This window comes from Chiloscyllium punctatum, chromosome 13 (assembly GCF_047496795.1).
Source record: "Chiloscyllium punctatum isolate Juve2018m chromosome 13, sChiPun1.3, whole genome shotgun sequence".
NCBI lineage: Eukaryota > Metazoa > Chordata > Chondrichthyes > Orectolobiformes > Hemiscylliidae > Chiloscyllium > Chiloscyllium punctatum.
Genome location: NC_092751.1, coordinates 51,571,780 through 51,594,319, shown reverse-complemented (window position 1 = coordinate 51,594,319; position 22,540 = coordinate 51,571,780). Strand labels below are relative to the sequence as shown.

At 42.6% G+C, this 22,540-nt stretch overlaps 1 long non-coding RNA gene across 1 annotated transcript in view; it reads left to right on the top strand.

Moving 5' to 3' along the window:
- LOC140484501 (uncharacterized) overlaps window positions 1-14,299 on the top strand; it is a 28,371-nt gene extending 14,072 nt beyond the window's left edge. The window contains exons 2-3 of the long non-coding RNA XR_011962205.1: window positions 1,088-1,215; window positions 14,264-14,299. This is a non-coding gene — a long non-coding RNA (uncharacterized lncRNA). The remainder of the gene's footprint in view (window positions 1-1,087; window positions 1,216-14,263) is intronic.
- The last annotated feature ends 8,241 nt before the right edge of the window (window positions 14,300-22,540 follow it).

The following is a 22,540-nucleotide window of genomic DNA, read 5'->3' as shown; positions in this document are numbered from 1 at the left end:
TGTTATCCATTAGTGTCAGGGTTCCCATCTTGCTTTTCCATTCTCCAGAGATCCTGTAAGGTGGTTTACTGTTGAATACTTATGTTCCACCTTTTATTCACCCTGTAATCACGTCTGTCTGGTGACTAAGTCTCATTTATCTCTGTGTCCCAAGTCTATTACCTTATTGTAGATACTTTGTCCATTCCAAATCAAAACAACATTATAATTTCCTCTTCCCCACAATGTCCTGTCACAAACCAATTCATTGATGTACAGTTTTAGTTAAACTCTGTCCCTTCCTGTTGCTTTCTGCTTGTCTTCAGCCACATTCCCATGATGTTCTGAGGCTTCACCTTTTCTCTCTGGATTTGGAAAGCTCCTTTCACCTGAACCCTGTCCCTGCATCCTCTCTGTCAGTTTAAAGCCCTGTCCATAAACCTACCGTCATGATTGGCCAGGACACTGCTCCCAGCAGTGTTGATTTTAAATCACTCATGGGATGTTGCTGTCTCTGGCTGGTCAGCATCGCATGCCCACCCTGACCAGCCTTAGAGCTGAGTGACTTGCCAGATCATGACAGTGGGCATTTGAGCGTCAATCCCATTGCCCTGGGTCTGGATTCATGTGTAGGCCAGACTGGCAGCCGAAAACAGATTTGCTTACTGAAAGGGTATTATTAAGCGGTTAGATGTGTATCCCTGACTCTGGCATTAAATTCTGGATGAACGGTCTAGTGAGAGTACTACGAGGCCATTGCCTGGTCCACTGAAAACTCCCTCATCCCTGAGTACTGATCCCAGTTCACCTTCTTCCTGACCGTGGTTTGATCCTGATACCTTCCTGCACTCTGGTGATATCACACAGTCTCTCTCCATGTGGTCTCTGTCACTGTGAGGGTCTAATTGATGCCGGTGACTGCACCTTTTTCAACTATTCCAAATCCTGAGCCAACAGAATTCTCCACTCCAGGGAGATGAGGCAACACAGACCAGGGATGGAGACTGGGATTTTCCAGATCTCAGTGGGACTTGGTGCCATTCTCCATGTGTAACCCTCACTGCATCAGTTTAATTTCCCATTCTGTCTGTTTCTCTATCTCCTGTAGATACTCAGGATGCTCTTGACTCAATAGAATTCCCAATTCCTGTCTCGTCCATCACCACACTGAAGACAGTTGGTCAGCCCGAGAGATGGAGAGTGAGATCTGGAGCCTGCAGTAAATCCTGCAGTGAGGTAAGATCACTCACAGTGAAAAGAACAGAGTGTATTTAAGGGATCGAACTTTGGTCCGGAAGACGTGACACAGATACGGTGTTGCAGGGTAAACACAGAGCATGATGGTCCCAGGCTCAATCCCCACCTCTTGTTAATTTTCATCTCTGCTGTACTAAGCCTTCCTATGTCAATACAGTAAGTTGACGGTTATCAATTCAGGCCTGTGCTGTCTTAGTGAGGATCAGTACAACAGAGGGGAAAGCAGGCCTCCCTCAAGGAGATGGTATTGAAACCTGGGATCTTTCTGTACTATATTCTCCCTCTCACACTCTCTCTTGTCATGTGATAGAGTCAGACAGCAAGGAAACATGCCTTTCGGTCTAACTTGTTTGTGCCAACGTCTTGAATGCTTGTAATTCCCAGAAATTTTCCTATTTCTGTAACCTCCACCCCTCCCAAATTCCCGCTGTATAGTTGAAATCTCCTCCAATGCTGACGACTCTCCCTGTATGTAAATTGGTCCAATGTCAATAACATGCCCAATCTCAATGATCTTATCCTGCGTTCAGTGCAATAATTCCCATTTCTGTAGTTTTGCACAATACTTACAGTAACGCCGTCTCTGTGAAATCCTCCAGCCTGGAGCAAAATACCCACCTGTGTACTTTCCTCAAGCCCCAAGAAAACACGATATCACTGTGACCTTTTGCAGGCCCGATCACACTCCTGCCTCCTGGCCTATAGTACCACACGACCACAGTAACCTTCTCCCAACCCTACCGACCTCCTTACCGATATGAACACCTCCAGACCCTATTCAAGCCACAGCAGTACTCCACGTCTCTGCTTGCTCATCCACTCCCTACAGTCCTCCCAGCACCACAAACACTCTCTCTTTGTGTAATTCTGCAATTTGGGGCAGCACGGTGGCTCTGTGGTGAGCAGTGGTGCCTCACAGTGCCAGGGACCCACGTTCGATTCCAGCGTTAGGTGACTGTCTGTCTTTGTCGAGTTTTCACCTTCTCCCTGTGTCTGCGTGGGTTTCCTCCGGGTGCTCCACTTTCCTCCCACAGTGCAAAGATGTGCAGGTCAGGTGAATCGGCCATGCTAAATTGTCCATAGTGTTAGGTGCATTGTCGGAGAGAAGTGGGTCTGGGTGGATTACTCTTTGGTGAGTTGGTGTGGACTTGTTGGGCCGAAGTACCTGTTCTCATGCTGTAGGGAATCTAATCCAAACTCTCCCTCTGCATTCCATATTACTGCCCCTAAATATATCCATCTATCCATAATCAGCCCCAACCCCTTCAAACCTCCGAGTCTCTGTGAACTCCCACACTCCAACATCCTTCCTTTACTGTGTAACCTTTTCCATTCCTGAAACACTCTGAAAATGTGAACATCCTACAAACCTCCCTATCTGCGTAATCCTCTCAGGACCCTGTAAACCCCCCCGATCTGTGGAACCAGCTCCAACGCTTCTGACTCTCCCGATCAGTTTCTATAAGACTTACTATCTATGTAACATTCTCCTGTCGCTATCACCCACCCTGTCAATGTAGGCTCCTCCGGTCTCCCCAACAATCTAATAATCTCCATAACCTTCTCCAGCTCTTACACCCCTATCTGTGTAAACGTTACACTCCCCTACAACCATCCTTAAAGCAGAAACCTCCTCCAGTGTCTATAATACTCCCTATCTGTGTTTGTGTCTCCAAGATCTATTGCTGTTCCTGTCTCTGTAAACTCTGACAGATTGTACAGCTTGCCAGTCCATATTCTTTCCAGAACCTCAGCATCTGACATCAACAAAAGTCTTCATTAACTACAGCCTTCCATATCTCTGTTCTTTCCTCAATTGTATACAACTCTCTTAATCTCTGTAAGTAGCTCAATTCCATAAAATACTCCCTGTCTGCGTAAACTGACCCAATCCGACAGTGAGAAGCCTCCCTTCAGATCTCCCTGCATCTTCCCTGACTCCATTGAATACATGTTATAACTCCGCTAACTCATATGTTACTGCCCATCTCTGTGATATTCTTCAGTTACTGTAATTCTCATTCTTTATCTCCAGAGTTTCCAATCCCCCGATCGATGTAAGGTTATTGATCCCTTGCAGCATGTTTAGCACCTGGAGCAGCCTCCAACTCCTCAATGCATCCTGTCGCTGTAACTTCCTCAAATACTACAGCTCACTGTCTTTGTAATATCTTCCAGTATCTGCAACCCTCTCGATTTTTGTAACCCACTCCAGAACAGCATTCCACATCTCTGTGTAACTGATGGGAATGCTGCAAACCTGCCTTCACAGTCCTCAGTAACTGTCTGAACTCCTGCAGTTCTACAACCCTCAGTATCTCTGGCTCCTCCAATCCCTACACTTCTCCCTGGCTGTGTGAACTGATCCAGCCCCTTCAATCCTCCCTATCTCACTCACTCCTGCAGCTCCAACTTTTGTCCATGTCACTGTAATTCGAGCACCAACAATCCTCCCAGTCTCTATAAACTCCTGTAGCTCCAATACTACCCCATCTGTCTACTCTCCAGTGCATTTAACACTCCCTTTCTCGAAAAACTTCTGTAGCTCCAACTACTACTGTGTGTAATCTCAAATCCCTATATTCCTCCCAATCTCTGTAAATCCTTCAGAACTGATAATCCTTGACATCTTTCAGCCCGACAACCATCTGATCTCTAACCACCAACAGTGATCTCAAACCACCGAACTGTGTAACATCCTCCAGTCTCTACAGCCCAGCTTTTCTCTGTTAGCTTCTCTGGTAACTGTATTCCCCTTCATCTCCGGTTACAGATCCTTGCTCAGTGAAACAATGTCTCAGTACCAAATCTGTAAGAACACAAGAATCTTTGGTGTATCAATATATTTGTCTCATTTTCTAAATTTTAACGACTGCAAGTTCAACCTTCTTCACCTCTTCTTATCAATATCCCTCCATTTTGAAGATCAGCCTGGTGAACCTTCTCTGGGCTGCCTCCAATGCAAGGGCATTTTCCCTCCAGATAGGGGACCAAACCTGTTCACCGTATTCTCACTGTGGACTGACTGGAGTCCTCTACATTTTTTACAAGCCTTCCCTATTTTTATTCTCCATTCCCTTTGCAATCAATTCCATTTAGATTCTCTATGTCCTGCTGTCCCTGTACGCTACCTTTCTGAGATTTATACGCCAGGATTCCCAGGTTACGCCATAGCGTAGCTTTCTGCAGTTGATCTGAAACCAAGAGCTGACAACAATAATCACGAAAGTACTGGAATGCATGTTAAACGCTATGCCAGAAACACTAACTGCACACTTAGAAACCGATGGAATAAGCGCAGTCCATAAGACCATCATGTATAGGGGTAGAATTAGACCATTCAATCCATCAGGTCTATTCCACTATTCGATTGTGTATGAATTGTTTCTCAACCCCATTTTTCCACTCCCTGTAACCCTTGATCTCCTTATTCGTCCAGAACGTGCTAATCTCTGAGTAAGATACACTGAATCACTTAGCATCCACAGCCCCATGAGGCAGTGAGTTCCACAGATCCATCACCCTCTTGCTGAATAAATTCCTGAATAAACATCTCTATTCTAAAGGGTCGTCCCTTCACTCTGAAGCTGTGCCCTTGGCCTCTGGTCTCTCCTGCTCGTGGAAACATCTTGCCCACGTCCACTCCATCCAGGCCCCTCAGTTTTCTGTAAGTTTGAATGAGATTCTGCCGCCGTCTCTGAAACTTCATCAAGTGCAGACCCAGAGACTTCACCTGCTCCTCATATAACACAAATTTCATCCCTGAGATCTTTCTTGGAAACCCATTTCTCGTACCCCTTCACATCTTTTGTTTAGACTCTGAATGAATAACGTGTTGAGTGTAGTCCCAACACTGACCCCTGCGGAGCTCCCCCATCACCAGTTCCCATCGTGAAAAAGACCCCTTTCTTCACACTCTCTGCCTTGTGCCAATCAGACAAATCCTCTATCCATGCTCAGCATGTTGTTCTGAAACGGAAATTTCATTTCACACCCACTGCTGGATTTATTTTTCTGTCTGGCTGTAAACAGCAGAGTTTCACCATTACCTTCCCATCTGTAATTCCCTGGAGAAGGTGGTGGGGAGCTGCCTTCCTGAACCACTGCAGTCCTTTGGGTGTAGGGACAGACACAGTGCTGGGAGGATGGAGCATGGCCTGGAGGGCACCTTGGAAATGCTGGTGTTCCCGTGCACCCGGAGCTCCTGTCCTTCCTGGGTGTAGTGGTTCCGGGTTTGTAAAGTGCTGTTGAAAGATCCTTCCTGAGTGACCTCAGTGCTACTTGTAGATCTTTTATTCCTTCATTCATTCATGAATATGAGCTTTGTTGGCTGAGCCAGCATTTATTATTGATTTGGCGTTGTCCCTGAGAAGGTGGTGGTGAGCTGACTTCCTGAACCACTGCACCAGCCGTTGGAACTGTTGTTATCTGTGTCCCCTCCAGCAGGCGCTACAACACTCACTCCTCATGTCTCTAACTGCACACAGACAATGCAGCTCTCCCTTTTATATCTGACATCCTCCCCGACTTATAACTCTTATAGTTCCTCACACTATCTCACCTCTTCCATTCCCATCTGTGTTAGAGATCTCTAAAATTTCTTTATTCTTGTTTAAATTTCTGATCACCTAAAATCTCTCCCTTTTTAAATTTGTAACCCCTTCAGCTTCTGTAACTCTCCATATAACTGTAATCAATGACAGCACAAGCTCCCTTCCTTAAATCTCGATAATTACAATGGTTGCGTATGGTAAATTGGAACTTTTCATCCTCCTTATACATCTCGGGACTTCCAGCCCCCACAATCCCACTATTTGGAATGCTCCCATTCTCTGCACCTCCTCATGTCCTGAGGGTCCTTGAACACCACCAGTGCTCCAAAAGTTTATATTCCCCCCAGTTACTGCAAGTCTACTAACTCTGTAATATCCAACAGTCTCCAGTACCATACAACACTTGCTGGCTATCAATTTGTATTTGTTGAAGTCTACACATCTCTGTAAGCAGCACAGAAAAAGCACTTTTGACTCTCCATAGCTCCGTCATGAACAAGCTACTATCTCTATTTCCTTCGCCTTCTTCAGTGACTGCAACTCTCACTGTATCTTCCAATAACCTGCTTTCGACACTGCAGGTCTGCCTAGCTCCCCAGATAACCTGTTCCATCCCATATAGCTCGATCAATCACTGTAACACCCTCTGCTCTGTCTAATCCTCCTCTTCCCCACTGTCTTCCAGGCACATCAGCGATTCTGTAAGGCAGCATTGCGGAATGGGATGTTATAAATCTTAGCTGAGGCTTGAGGCCTGTCATTACCTGGGATTCACAATGGGAGTGAACCTGAGAGAGAGCAGCACAGAGGTGGAGAATATTAATCAGCAGCGAGGATCGAGGCCGACTGGGACTTGGAGTTGGAGAAGCAGCAGAGCAGGAGGCTCGAAATCAGCACCGAGTCACAGAGGGAGTGACCATGTGAGGGAGTAACTTGGAGCAGGAGCATGAGGCTCACTCACACCTGGGAGTTACAGAGGCAGCAAAGTGGGAGGATAGAAATCAGCACTGAGGTTCATGGCCTAATCGTGCCTGGGAGTCACAGAGTCGGTGACCTGTGAGGGAGCAGAGTGGAGTTGGAGCTGGAGGATTACACGTACCTGGGAGTCAGAGTGACGGTGACATTGTGAGGGAACAGAGTGGAGTGGGAGCTGGAGGATTCCACGTACCTGGGAGGCACAGAGACGGTGACCCTGTGAGGTAGCAGAGTGGAGAGGGAGCTGGAAGGTTACCCGTACCTGGGAGTCACAGAGATAACTTTCTGCTGCTGGGACGGGCCTGCACTGAGTTTGGAAGAAGTACAAGAGCCTTCACAGAAAAGGCTGTAAATTCATTGGCAGATAATGCACCGAAATTAGGGACTGTCAGTGAATTGATAGAAGTTAGCAAATTTGTTTTTTCAACTTCTGAAATAAGGATTGAACTCAGAAAAAAGAGGGAGAAGTGAAATTTTGAGCCAATATATATATTACCCTCAGTAAGCCACAGTTGTATAAGGGAGTTAACCATATTGTTTTTTTCCCCTGATGTTAATTTAATTCTAAGTAATTAATTAAGTTACTCTAGACATGTTGCATTTTAAGACATGACAAGACATGTTTGTTAGATGGAAAATATGTTCTGTTCCGTTGGGAAGTCATAGCCTCTGCTCGTGTCCTAGATGAACACTGGGTCTTGGAGCTCAGATAGTAACTACAGACTCTATGGGACATCTGTGATGCTGAGAGTTAGGTGATTAGCTCACACAGAGAGCAGATCACCCTGCAGACATGACAGCGAAGAAGAAAGGGAATAGGGGACAAGACTATCCATCTAACTAGTACAGCCTGGATCGTATGCGACTTCACTTTCTCGATCAGCGTACCATGGGGAACCCTATCAAACGCCTTACTAAAGTCCATGTATATGACATCTAATGACCGTCACTCAACAAGAAGCTTTGTCACTTCCTCAAAGAATTCTGTTAAGTTGGCAAGACATGACATTCCCTGTTCAAAACTATGTTGTCTATCACTGATGAGCACATTTTCTTCCAACTGGGAATACATCCTATCCCTCAGTATTTCTCCAGCTTCCCTGCCACTAACGTCAGGGTCACCATTCTTAAACAAGGGAACACCATTAGCAATTTCCCAGTACTACGGGATTTCACCGTGTTCAAAGATGCTGCAAAGATATCTGCTATGGTCCCACCTGTTTCCTCTCTCATCCAAGATCCCATCCAGACCTGGGAACCTGGTACCTTAATGCCTTTTAGAATAACCAACACTTCCTTATTTCAACTTGACCTAGAGGAATCAAGCATCCATACCTAATCTCAACATTTCTTCTTGGTGAATACTGATACAAAGTGCTCATTAATAATCTCACCCATTTCCTCTGACTCCACGCCTAACTTTCCTCCTTTGTCCTTGAGTGGTCCAACCCTTCCTCTAGTTACCCTCTTACTATTGATATATGAATTAAAGTCTTTGGGATTTTCCAAAATCATGTTTGCTAAATATATCTCATGACCCCTTTTAGCCCTCTTAATTCCTTGTTTCATATTGGTCCTACATTCCCAATTTTCTTCCCAAACTTTGTCTGTCTTCAGTCGTCTAGACCTTATGTACACTTCCTTTTTCCACTAAGCTAGTCTCACAGTTTCACCTGTTATCCATGGTTCCCTAATCTTGCCATTCCTACCCCTCATTTCCAGAAGCATATCTGACCTCAACTCTAATCAACCTCTCTTTAAAAGCTTCCCACGTATCAAATGTGGATTTACCTTCAAACAACTGCTCCCAATCTATATTCCTCAACTTCTGCTGAATTTTGGTATAGTTGGCCTTCCCCCAATTTAGCACTCTTCCTTTAGGACAACTGTTGTCTTTGTCCTTGCGTATTCTATAACGTATGGAATAGTGATCAATAGTCCCAAAGTTATCCCCAACTGAAACTTCAACCACCTGGCCAGGCTCATTCCCCAGCATCAGGACAAAAATGGCTCTTTCCTGAGTTGGACTGTTTACATACTGCTCAAAAATCCCTCCTGGCTGCTCCTTACAAATTCTGCTCCATCCAGTCCTCTAATATTAAGTGAACCCCAGTCAATGTTGCGAAAATAAAATCGCCTTTCACCACCACCATGTTGCTCCCACATCTTTCCATGATTGTTTCCATATTTGTACTTTCATCTCACGCTCACTGTTGGGAGGCCCCAATATTGTTTCTGCATCCTTCCTATTTCTGAGCTCTACCCTTATTGCCTCACTGTTTGAGTTCTCCATAGTGCCCTCCTTCAGAACAGCTGTGGTATCCTCTTTGACCAGTAATGCAACTCCTATACCCCTTTTACCCCCCCGTTTATCCCACCTGAAGCATTGATATCTTGGGATATTTACTTGCCAATCATGCCCTTCCCTCAACCAAGTATCATTAATAGCAATAACATCAACTCCAAGGTACTAATCCAAGCCCTGTGTTTATCTGCACATACTACACTTCTTGCATTAAAACAAATGCACCTCAGATAACCTGTCCCTTTGTGTTCATCATCTACTCCCTGCCGACTCTTCCACTTACTCACGCTGTCTTCATTATCTATTTCCTTACAGGCTGCAGTTGTTATTTCCTTAATATCGACTCAGCTCCTCATTTGGTTCCCATCCCTCTACAACATTAGTTTGAACCCTCTGAAGCAGCATTAGTGAAAGTACCCCGAACGACATTATTTCCATTCCAGCTCAGGTGTAGGCTGTCCAATTTGTAATAGTCCCTCCTCCCAGATAACCAGTCCCAATGTCCCAGAAATTAGAACTCCTCCCTCCTGCACCATCTCTCATTCCTACTCTGACTAGCACGTGGCATTAGTAGCCATCCTGAGCTTACAACCTCTGAGGTCCTACTTCTTAACTTGACTCCTAACTCCCTAAATTCTGTTTGTAGGAGCTCATCCTGATTTTTAAAATCTGTATCATTGGTGCCTACATGCACCATGAAAACTGGATATTCACCCTTCCCCTTCAGAATGTTCTGCAGTCGATCCAAGGCATTACTGTCCCTTGCACCTGGAAGGCAACATACCATTCTGGAGTCTTGACTTCGAACAGAAAAATGCTTATCTACTCCTTTTACAATTGAATTCCCTTTGACTTAGCCCTTCCAGTATTTTTCCCGCCCTTCTGAACAGCAGGTCCAACCACGGTGCATTTAACGGGGCTACTGCTGTCTTCTCCTGGTGAGACATCTCTCCAAACAGTATCCAAAGCAGTATACCTGCTAAGGAGAGAGGTGTCCGCAGGGGACACCTGCAGTGCCTTTCTGCTCTTTCTCTGCTTTTGGTCACCAATTCCCTTTCTCCTTCAGCAATCCTAATCTCTGATGTGATCAGTTCACTGAATATGCTATCTACAACCTCCTCCGCATTGTGTGTGCTCCAAGGTGAGTCCATCCGCCAGTCCAGAGCCATCATCCCGTCTATGCGTTCTTCATAAGAAGTGTCTTTGGTGCGAGGATCAGGGATGTCTCCGAGCATGGTCGGGGCATACTGAAGGGGAGGCTGAACAGCCAGTGGCTGTGGTACACATTGGTACCAATGACATTGGCAGGAAACGTGACAAGATCCTGCAAGGAGAGTGCAGGGATATGGACGCACGTCCTGCACGAGAACAGGGACAGCAGCTGTGTCCCTGGGCTCCCACATTGGCAAGTGGAGCATAACATGGCTCTGAGATCTCCTGTCACTTTTACTCTAAAGCTTAACTTGGTCTTAAATTAGATATACGGAAAAGGAAAGGGTTTTCTTTAACCAATCACAGGATTTAAAAAAAAGAAAAGAAGCGCCTTATCAACACAGTACAGAGTTCTTTTGCTTTGGTTAGATGAGGAGTTCAGGGTGGGAGACATTACATGTGTAGTGTCTCACGTTCAGTCACTGGCAAAATATGTCAGTTCACTTACCCTCCCAGCGCACAATTCATCCTCTCCCACTCCGCTCCTCGCTCTCACCGCTGCTGCAAATGGAGGCCTGTTGCTCCAGGTAAGTCCGTTTTTAGTGGGAAATTAACCTTCCAAGCAACCCCCTGGTCCCAGCCCCTACCCTCCCCCCCCCCCCGACCTCTCTCTAACTCCTCCCAAAAGATAATGCAAAAAACATGCAAACATGTCTTTTATTCATGGATTGGCAAAGTGAACAAATGACAATCATGGACCAAACAAAAATAATTTAATGGATATTTGCTGTGATTCTTGAATTACTAAATATTTGGATTTTTAATGAGAGAATAAATTTTGTTTTTTTCTTCAGATCTGAGTTGGATACGTTTTGATCAGTATGTGATCATCATTGGTGTCAAAACCAGAATTTGCTGGGAATGCTCAGAAGTACTGGCAGTATCTGTGGTGCGAAAGCAGAATCAATATATGGTAGGAGACTGGGTCTGGCCAGGTTACTACGCTTATAGTGTTCAGGGATGTGTAGGTTAGGTGTATTAGTCAGGGGTAAATGTAGAGTATGAGAATAGGCTAATGGGTCTGGGCGGGTTACTCTTTGGAGGGTCAGTGTGGGCATGTTGGGCCAAATGGCCTATTTCCACAATATAGGGATTCGACGATGCTATGCATTCTTCATAAAAAGTGTCTTTGGTGCGAGGATCAGGGATGTCTTCGAGAATGCTCAGGGCATACTGAAGGGGAGGGTTTACAGCCAGTGGTACACATTGGTATCAATAACATTGGCAGGAAATGTGACAAGATCCTGCAAGGAGAGTGCAGGGAGATTGGCCTGAGTGGAAATGCAGGATATCCAGGGTTGTAATCTTGGGTTACTCCTCGTGCTAGGTGGAAGTGGGATAAGGAAGATGAAGAGAGAAAACTTTAATATGTGGTTGAAGAAATGGTTCAGGAAGAGGGTTTCAGATTTATGGCTCGTTGGGATTTTGTCCAGGGCAGGTGGGACCTGTAAAAAAGGGCAGGCTCCATTTTAACTGGAGGGACACCAACATCCTGGCAGGGAGGTTTGATGATGCATCTTGGGTGGAGTTAAATGAATATTGCAGGGGACTGAAAACCAGAGCAGCAGGACAACAAGCGAGCTGAAATTAGAGTTTAATAGAATAGACAGGCAGGGCCAGTCTAATGACTATGCTGAGGAAAATAATCATAGCAATTTTAAAAATGTGAGTGGAAATGATAGGTTCAGTATTATCGGAGATCAAAAAATAAGAATGGAATGTGTGGAGTGCGCCAAAAGTATTAAAGGAGATAAACCAATCCAATAGAACTTACCTTGTACCTAAATACATGGAATATTTGGAAAAAATGACAGCACAAACAGAGTTATAACGATACGGCCTGCTGGGGCTTACAGAAAGGTGGTTACAGGAAGGTCAGTGCTGGGAAGTGAAATGTCCAAGGGTACTCATTACTCAGACAAGAACGTCCAGCAGGTTGAGTTGCTGCATTGATTAAGAATGATATCAAGGCTGCATTAAAAATGACATTAGCGCGAGGGACCAAAATGACAAATCAGTTTGGATCCAAATAAAGCACATGGAAGCAAACCTGCTTCTAGGAGTAATTTCATGCGACAATACTCCCATCCTCCAAACATACTTTCAAAAACCAGGGAATACCAATGGCTTATGAAAAGGGCACAAGAGTGAGCAATCTGTGTATGCATATTGGCTTAATTAATCAATTTGGCAAGGGTAGCCTCAAATAACGATGCGCAGAATGTATGAGGGATTATTTCTTAGAAAAACAAACCAGAAAACTGGCTGTTAGATTTGGTGTGAATAATGAGGAAGGAGTGATAAATCATCTTATAGTAGAGGATCCTCTAGAAAGAGTAACCGTAACATGCTGGAGTATCACATTCAGATTCAAAGATAAAAGGGTTTTAGTATCAGGCAGTGATAATTATGTGGAAGGATTGGCCTGAGTGGGCTCGAAAAAATAACATCGAGAAAAGAACATTTGAAGAACAATAGAAAATACTTAGTAAGATAGTACAAACACATCAGTTAAAGTTTATTCCTGAGTGGAAGAGGAATTGTAAAAAAAGATAAAACGTCATTCATACCTTAACATAGAAGATAATGATAAGATGAAAGTGATGTCCTGGTGATTCAGCGATCAAGATCATATTCTAGGAACTGAGATTCAAATGCCACCATTGCAAATGCTGGAATCTAAATTCAACATCAATCTGCAATTAAGCTTTACAGATTAATGGTGAGATCACTTTCACTTCAAAATTTTGTCTCCTTTGTATTGAGCACTCGAGTAAGGGGAAGAGCTGCTCTCTGTTCAAACTGTCCATAAACCTCATGCTCTTAAATGCCTCAATCAGGAACCCCTCTCAAACTCCTCTGCTTCAAAAACATCTAACCCCTCATCATAGTTTGAGTATTCTCTCTTGTCTTGTTACTTCTGAGATGTATCACCTCACATTTATCAGTCAAATCTCATCAGCCATTGAACTAGCCACCTGAACAAACCATTTATATCATCTTTAAACGAGCGTGTTCCTCCTCACTGTGAACGACCCACCTAATCTTTGTGTCATCCATAACATTATTTATCATTCCCCCCAAAATCCATCCCTCACATTCTCATCATCATCACTTATGAAGCTCACAGATAAGACTTGTCTTATGTCTCCTGTTCTTCAGATGTTGTTCAAACGAGAAGAATTAAGAATTCCAGTCTCTTGTTCTTCCTATTTTTGGTGAATTTGCACGGTGATGCAGTTGAGGTCTTTTTATGAGAGAGCCACAGATTTGTTTTGGACATGTCGCTGAATTCTCCTTTTATCCTATTCTTCTCTGTATGTTTCATTCATAATGCTTGCATATGTTTAATATTGGACTAGGTCAGGCTTACTTCGTCTGCAACATTTGTATTTTACGTGGACCTGGATAAGGTTCTTTGTAATATTCCCTGCAATACTCAGAGCTGAAGGAATTTTCCATCTGCAGGATGGGCACAGGCTCATATCATTGCTTGAAAGAGCTGGAGAGATGAGGATAAAGATACAATTAAATGCTGCACATATACACACGGTAGGAGATCAAATCGTATCGCCAAGTCTATCTTGCATTTGAAACAAATTATTAGAACATAAGCCAACTCTTCTTTAAATTGTTAAAAAAAAGCTTTAATACATGTTCTTAGAGCAGTATGGATCTTACAGCCGCTCGTGGGATTGCAAGCATAGTTAAAGATTAATTATAGTTTTTTATTCAATTTAATGTAGTTCATATAGTTTATTAATATAAGATTATTTTTCCATTTTGTTTTATTAAAATTCAAAACCAAACCAAAAAAAACAAGCAAAATGATCTTTTTCTCGAACGAACATTGTTTTAACGAGCTTTTCAAAGGGGGGGAATCTACACAACAAACTAGAAAAGTCCATATATGTTTCAAAAGTCTTCTTTTTAGTTTTAAATGGAAAAGTATTTTTTTGTTTCACAAACTATTTTTAAATAGGAAGATGTGCCTTTATTCTGGAGAGTCCGACACGCGTTTAGCGCTGGAGAAGACTTTTTTCTTCAAGAAATTTATTGAAGAGGAATATTTTTGTTGAATTAGTTTTCCAAATGGTTGATATTATTTATTTTTTATATGTTTGATAAGTATACGGATGTATTTTCTATTTTAATGTCATGAAAAATTCTGTTTATAGGCATAATAATATTAAGGCCAGATATATAAGTTAGAGAGGGAGATAGCTGGAAGTTGTTATGCAGCAAAATCAATCAGATAGATGGGTGACTGTCAGGACAGGTAAGAAGGTAGTTCAACAATCTCTGCTGGCTATTCCTCTCTCAAACAGATGTCCAGCTTTTGGAACTGATGAAGGGGTTAGTTTCTCTGCGGAAAATGGACGAGCCATCGGTTATTGGACTGTTGGAAAAATTCTTATGTTCGGCAGCGATTGAGAAGATTTTGTATAATTATTGGATCAGGGATCTCTCCTTTCAAGGGCATCACCAGGAGATTCTGTGGCAGTGAGCCAAAATTTAGGATAGTTTATTGGTTTCCCGGTACTAGGATTAAGAACGTCTCCAAAAGTCTCAAGCAGATTGTTAAAGGTGTGACTTAGAAGCCAGAAATTATTGTATATATTGGTATGAATGACATTTTTAGGGAAAAGATTAAAACAGTCCGGAGGGAATTAAAGAGGTGATGTAGAGGATTAAAAACAAAACCTGAAAATAGCAAGTTCTGGTTTGCTCCCAATGACAAATTCAAGCAGGGAAGGGAAAAAAAGGTTAAAGGAGAAAAATCAATGGCATGAAGAGCTGCTGTGTTATTGACGGATTCAGATTTTTGGGAGATTGGGATGTCTTTTGGAATAGAAAAGGCCCGTTCCAAAAGGATTGGTCTAATCTAAACGGGAAAGCCATCGATATTTTAGCAGGGAGATTTGCTCACCCTATAAAGGCCAGACTTTATATTGACAGGCCAGGCAAGTGGAGGTACTCTAAGTAGCAGTGTAAATTGTCTGATGGATGGAGAATATGATGGGAACATACCAGTTGGAAAAGAAAGATGACATAATCAGAGTATATAGTAATTCTGAAGAACTAAAATGCATTTACTTCAGCGCAATGGGATTTATGGGGAAGGCTAATCTACTCAGCGCATATTTCAGAACATGGGATTGGGACATCATAGCTATTATAGGAACTTGGGTGAAAGATGTTCAAGATCTTGCAATAAGAACAGGCAAGGCGGTAAAAGAGGAGGAGGTGTGGTCTTTTTAGCCAAGGATAGTATAATGCTGGCTCTGAGAACATTTGCTGAGGACTCGTCTACTGAGGTAGTATGGGCTGAGGTTAGAAACAGGAGAGGAGAGGTCACACTGCTTGGAGTTTTTTTTATAGCCTCCGCAGATTTCCAGGGAGGTGGAAGAGAAGATTAGCAAAATTATTCTGGGAATGAGTGAAAGAAACAGGGCGGTCAATATGGGGGAACTTTAACTTTCCTAACATTGACTGGAAATGCTATAACTCTCGTACATCGGATGGATCAGTTATTGTACAATGTGTACAGGAGAGTTTCCTGATACAGTATGTCGAAGGGCCAACAAGAGGAGAGGCCACAATGGATCTGGTTCTTGGTAATGCGCCAGGCCAAGTGTTTGATTTAGTTGTAGTTGAACACTTTGGACAGAGTGACCATAATTCAGTTATGTTTAGTTTAGCGATGGAAAGGGATAGGTACATGCCCCAGGTCAAGAGTTATCGATGGGGTAAGGGCAATTATAATGCGCGTAGGCAAGAATTAGGATGCATAAAATGGGGTCGCAAAATACAGGGGATGCAGACAGTGGAAATGTGGATCTGGTTTCAGGAACAGTTATTGTGTGTCCTTGATAGGCATGTCACTGTGGGAAGAAGTGATAAGGAAAGGGAACCGTGGTTTATGAAAGAAATTGCATCGTTTGTTAAGAAGAAGGAAGCTTATGTGTTGATGAGGCAAGATGTTCAGATGAGACGATGGAGAGTTACAGATCAGCTAAGAAGGATTTAAAGAGAGAGTTAAGAAGAGAATAGAGAGGACACGAGCAGTCTTTAGCAAATAGAATAAAGGAGAACCCTAAAACTTTCTAGAGGTATGTGAGGAATAAAAGGATGATGAGGGTAGTAATAGGGCCAGTCAAAGACAGAAGCGGGAAGTTGAGGGTGCACCTTGTGGAGATCGGAGAGTTACTAATCGAACAGTTCTCATCGGGTTTCACTCAGGAAAAGGAGAATATTGTGGAGGAGAAGAACGAGGTACGAGATATTACACTAGAAAGGATCGAGGTTCGTTACGAACTGGTGTTATCAATTCCAGAAGGAGTGCAAGTAGAGAAGTCCTCTGGACCGAATGGAATTTATCCGAGAATTCTCTGGGAAGCTAGGGAGGAGATAGCAGAGACTTTGGCTTTGATATTTGAGGTGTCGTTATCTACAGGTTTAGTACTCGAGGACTGGAGGATTGCAAATGTTGTGCACTTGTTCAAGAAGGGCAGTAGAGATGACCCAAGTAATTAAAGACCAGTGAGCCTTACTTCTGTTGTAGGAAAGGTTGTGGAAAGGATTATATATAATCATCTAGCAAGCAATAATTTGATTTCAGATATTCAATATGGTTTCGTCAAAGGCAGGTCGTGTCTCACAAATCTCATTGATTTTTTTTGAGAAGGTGACCAAGCATGTAGGTAAGGGTAGGGCAGTTGACGTGGTATACATGGACTTCTGTAAAGCCTTTGGTAAGGTTCCACATGGTAGGCTGTTGCAGAAAATGCAGAGGCGTGGATTTGGCGGGGATTTAGCAGTTTGGATTTGAAACTAGCTTTCTGAAAGAAGTGGTGGTTGACGGAAAATATTCAGCCTGGAGTCCGATGACTAGTGGTGTGCCACAAGAGTCAGTTTTGGGACCACTGCTGTTTGTCATTTTTAAAAAAATGACTTAGACGCAGGCACAGGTGAATGGATTAATGTACTTGCAGATGACACTAAAGTCGGTGGTGTAGTAGACAGTTTGGAAGAATGTTACAGGTTGCAGGGGGACTTGGATAAACAACAGAATTGGGCTGAGGTGGCAAATGGAGTTTAATGCAGCTAAATGTGAGGTGATGCACTTTGGGAAGAAAAACAGAAAGGCAGAGTGCTGGGTCAATGGAGAGATTCTTTGTCGTCCGGATGTGCAAAGGGATATTGGAGTCCATGTACATCGATCCCTGAAAGTTGCCATCCAGGTGGATAGTGCTGTTAAGGCGGCATACGGTTTGTTCGGTTTCATTCGTCGAGGGATTGAGTTCCGGAGCCGCAATATCATGCTGCAACTAATCAAAACACTGGTGCGGCCATACTTGGAATATTGTGTACAGTTCTGGTCGCCCCATTACAAAAAGATGTGGAAGCATTGGAAAATGTGGAGAGTAGATAAGCCAGGATGTTGCCTGGTCTGGAGGGAAGATCTTATGAGGAAAGGCTGAGAGACTTGGTTCTGTTCTCATTGGAAAGAAGTAGGCTAAGAGGGGATTTGTTAGAGACATGCAAGATGACCAGAGGATTAGACAGGGTAGACAGTTAAAGTCTTTTTCCTAGGATGATGATGTCAGCGTGTATGAGGGAGTGTAGCTACAAATTGAGGGGTGATAGATTTAAGACAGATGTCAGAGGCAGGTTCATTTCACAGAAACGGGTAAGGGCTTGGAATTCCCTACTTGCTAATGGAGTTAACTCAGCCTCATTGGGGTATTTAACTACTCCTTAAATAAGCACATGGATGATTTTGGGATAGCATAGGGGGATGAGCTGAGGATACTTCAAAGGTCGGAGCAACATAAAGGGCCAAAAGGCCAGTTCTGCGCTGTATTGTTCAGTGTTCTATGTTCTTTGTTCTAAGAGTGGTAATTCAATCTTCCAGGTGTTAGATGATACAGAAAGGATAGAAAAGGAGTCATGGGGTGGGAGCGCGGTAGGTGGGAAGGGCTGGCAATTTTGATTAAGGAATAAATTATTGGTCTAACCGGGGAAGATATTTCAAAAAACCCCTCCAGTTAAAATATATGGGTAGAAATTAAAGATAAGAAAGTAAAGGATACTTCAAAGAGATTGTGCTACATGCTCGTTTGTGACAAATCGTCCGGTGAAAATATATTGGTAGAACTTAAAAGTCAGAAAGAAAAGAACACATTGATGGAATTGTATTGTATGCTCCCCAGTAGTAAGGAAGAAATTAGGAACAAAGATGTAGGGAGATCGCAGATATATGTAAACTTAATAAGATTGTAATAATGGGGGGATTTTAAATTTCCAAACCTTGACTGTTACTAAATTTGCGTTAAAGGTTTGGACGATGAAGAATTTGTCCAATGTGTTCAAGAAAATTTTCTTTATCAATATGTGGCTGCTACTACTAGAGAAGGAACAAACCTAGTTCTTATTTTGTGCAATAGCAGGGCAAGTGACTGAAGTAAAAGTGTGGGAATACGATGGCTGTTGCGATCCTCACTCTATTCGTTTCAGAATGGTTATAGAAAAAGACCAGCCTTCCATTAATATTATCTTTTTTAATTGGAGTGCCATAAATTTAAATGACCTGAGACAAGGACCTTCCAAGTTTGATTTAAGGAGACTGTTAGCAGGTGAAGAGAACCTGTGACAAGTGGAAGGCATTCAAAAGTATGATTATGAGAACTGAGAGGCATTATGTTCTTGATGGAAGGAAGGGTAAGGCTGGTAAGATTAAGGAACAACGAATGACTAAAGTTATTGAGGCTCCACTCAAGAATAAAAGAGAATCTTAATTTAGATATAGACAACTTCAATCAATTGAGTCTCTTAAATAATAATAAGCATGTTGGACATTACTTAGAGAGAAATCAGGAAAGCAAAAAGGGGAATTGAGTTAGCATTGACAGATAAGGTTCAGAATAATCTAAAGATATTGTATAAAAACATTAAAAGCAAGAGGGTAACCAGGGAGAGGGCAAGATCTCTTAAAGATTAAGGAGGACAGCTTTGTGTGGTACCACAGCAGATGGGGAATAAAATCATTCCGTTCCCAGTGCATCAGACAGCGGCAAACCCACGCTATTGTCTTCACCTCACAATCATCCAGATTGAACTCTCTCTGCTATTTGTCAGCCTATTGACCCATTTGATCAAGATCCTTTTGTAATCTTAGAAAGGCTTCTTCACTGTCCACTGTGCCACCAGTTTTGGTGTCATCTGCAAACTTACTAACCATGCTCTTTATATTGTCATCCAACTCATTTACATAAATGACCGAACAATGAAAACCCAGAATGAGCCTCTGTGGAACAATGCTGGTCATATACCTCAGTCTGAAAAGCAAACACCTACCATTACTCTCTGTGGTCTGGTATTATACCAATTGAAAGTGTTGGAGATAAACTCAGCAGTTCTGGCAGCATTGGAACAGAGAGAAACAAAATTAACTATTTTGAGTCCAATATGTCTTGCTCAGAACAGGTTCATATCAGCCTCAATATGTTAACATTGTTTCTCTCTCCATATCCTGCCTTATCTGGTGCACCTCTCTACCATTTTGTGCTTGTATGTCTGATTTCATTTATCTCTAATGTGTTGCTTTTCTGGATGGGTCTAGATGTTATATTTGAACAATTTGCTCCATTCCTGTTCCCGTGACTTGTGCCGGTGACACTCGTATTAAACTGGACTCTGTTTCTTCTTCAAGATCTAAAAATAACTTTTTGACAATGTCCACTTAAATGCGTGAATCTCAACACATTTATTTGGATTTGAAAGACATTTTAGAGACAGCTACACTTCATGAAACAACAGGAATAGATTATTGATGATAACATCATTTGTGTCCTTTATTAATAAGCTTGCCCCACATGCTCTGAAAGTTTTTAAATATATTTCGCAGATTAATTACAGCAAAGGTGGTGGTCACTCAGCCAACGTCTCAGTACCAGTTTGGAATGAGCAATATCCCCACTCTTATTCTGCAGTAACGTCCTGTAACCCCACTCATGGTGTTCTGTGTTTTTTTTAAATTCTGAATATCCTGTTCAGATAAACAATCTTATCAACCTGTATAGCCTATGATTGAATACTCTATCTGTAAATTATAATTCCATCCATCATGTTTAAAATCGCCTTTTCTATTCACATTGTCGTTCAGCATTCCATCGCCCAAATGTCATCTGTTCTATCACTCTGCATTGCATTTCGTTCCATTTGTGATAAAGAGTGAGGGTTGACTGCGAGATGTTGCTGTACTCCCCTCAAGTCTGCTCAGCCACTGGTTCCAGTCCTTTCTGCCTCCCAGCCAATATCAGATTCGTTCCATCCCTGACGCATTAATCCTTGGGTTTTAATGAACAAGGTTGTTGCACATTGTTAAGGACAAGGCCAATCCCCTCAAACATTTTTAAGCACGTAACCCAGACCGTAACTGTGGTATTTGAAGGTAAGTATACAGTGCATATTCAATGAGGGAATTAGCTGGTCACTCTGCCGAGTTTTAAACAAACAGCATTTATTTACGAAACTACGGAATGAATCAAAATGAACCGAAAACAGAATATCGAATAACAGATCCCATCCAAACCCGACAGGCTATCCCCACTTAAGGATGCTGTTCCAAAGTACATGCAACAATCCCAAAAAAACAAACCCCTTAGCATAAAGAGTAAAAATGACTCAAAATGCTTACATGTTACAAAATCGGAAGGGATGAAGGAGAGGGATAGTGCCCAGTTTCAACAGTGACCCTGACTCAACTCACCCCTGAACTGAACTGACCTGCGCAATCAGAGAGCTGGCGACGCGCCCTTCATTGTGTCAGTTTTACTTGAAAGACTTGAAAGCCTTCTGCCTGAGGAATTATCTGTTCGGTATAAACAAAAGGGCCCCCGATGAAACATTCAAAATTCAGGCATGTTGGAAACTTAGGTCGTTTAGACCGTCTCTGGGAAAAGAAAATCAAGGACAACAAAACCCTTTAAAGGGTCCGGCTTTGTGACAACATATCACATTTGGCTTTGGACTGAGTTAAAAAATGTAAGACTTACTGAATGAAGCCAATCAAATGTATTAATGTGTTTGTGAATTTATATAAAACAGTGCAGAAACGCATTGTGTGTTGAAGATACAAAATTGTCTTATTAGTGCAACGAGAGAAATGCCCAGGCAAATCCACACTCTTTGTGTATTGGAGTGCAAATATGCCCACTGGAAATTTATTGGTTGGTACCTGTTCTAGTGGAGTAGAGATCAGCACCATAACAACGTCTTGATTGTGTTTTTTTTTCGTGGGGGCAGGGATGTGGGGATCAGGTGGTTACAGTATTGCAAACAGACAACACAGCAGAATTATCTAGCCTGCACTCAGAAAACATCCATCATTCTCACTCACAACTGACTTCATAAGAACAATTCATGATGGGAGATGCGATCAATCATCAGTGATGTCAGTATTCAATCCAGTCCAGTTACCATACCTAAAGGGGTTAACTGGAACTGTTTGTTCAGTGATTGATGTCAGTCTACATGGATTCTAATTATGTCACTGCAGGATTTCCCTCTCCTCTTCGTTAGGGTATTCTTTCAATGTGTATTCCATTGTAGCAGCAGATTAACAGGGACTAACAGGGATCAACATCTATAGAGACAGAGAGAGGAGAGATCAGAATCTGAGAACCATAGACAGGAATTTTACAATAATGGATCAGAATCTGAGAACATTAGACTGGAATGTAACAACAATTGATCAGAATCTGCGAACATTAGACGGGAATGTTACAACAACGGACAGTAGAATATCCTGGGTCTTTACTATCTCTCCGCACCCTTGACAACATTACCATGGTGGATATTAGATGTACTGATGATTATTCAGGCAGGTTACTATCCAGTGCTCGCTACTGTTGGTGTACCTGTTAAGCCTCCCCATCTCTATCCAAGTATTAATCTCATAAACCCTGGTGAACTTCATTGCTATTTCTGTTATCTATATTTTGCAAATACGGAAATTATTGTTTTCAGTTTCAATTACAAACTCCACTCATCACCAGAATTCCACCACTGTCCCCTCAGACCCCCCCCCCCCCCCCCGACCACCATTCTCACAAACATCTGAGAACAAGAATGTTTACAATCATGATTTCCTATTTTGCCCTGAATTGTTTTATGTCTCGGTATTCTCTCCATCACCAAACCTATCCACTATCCGCTCCATAATATCCCCAGTCCCCATCTTGGCTTCAGTGCT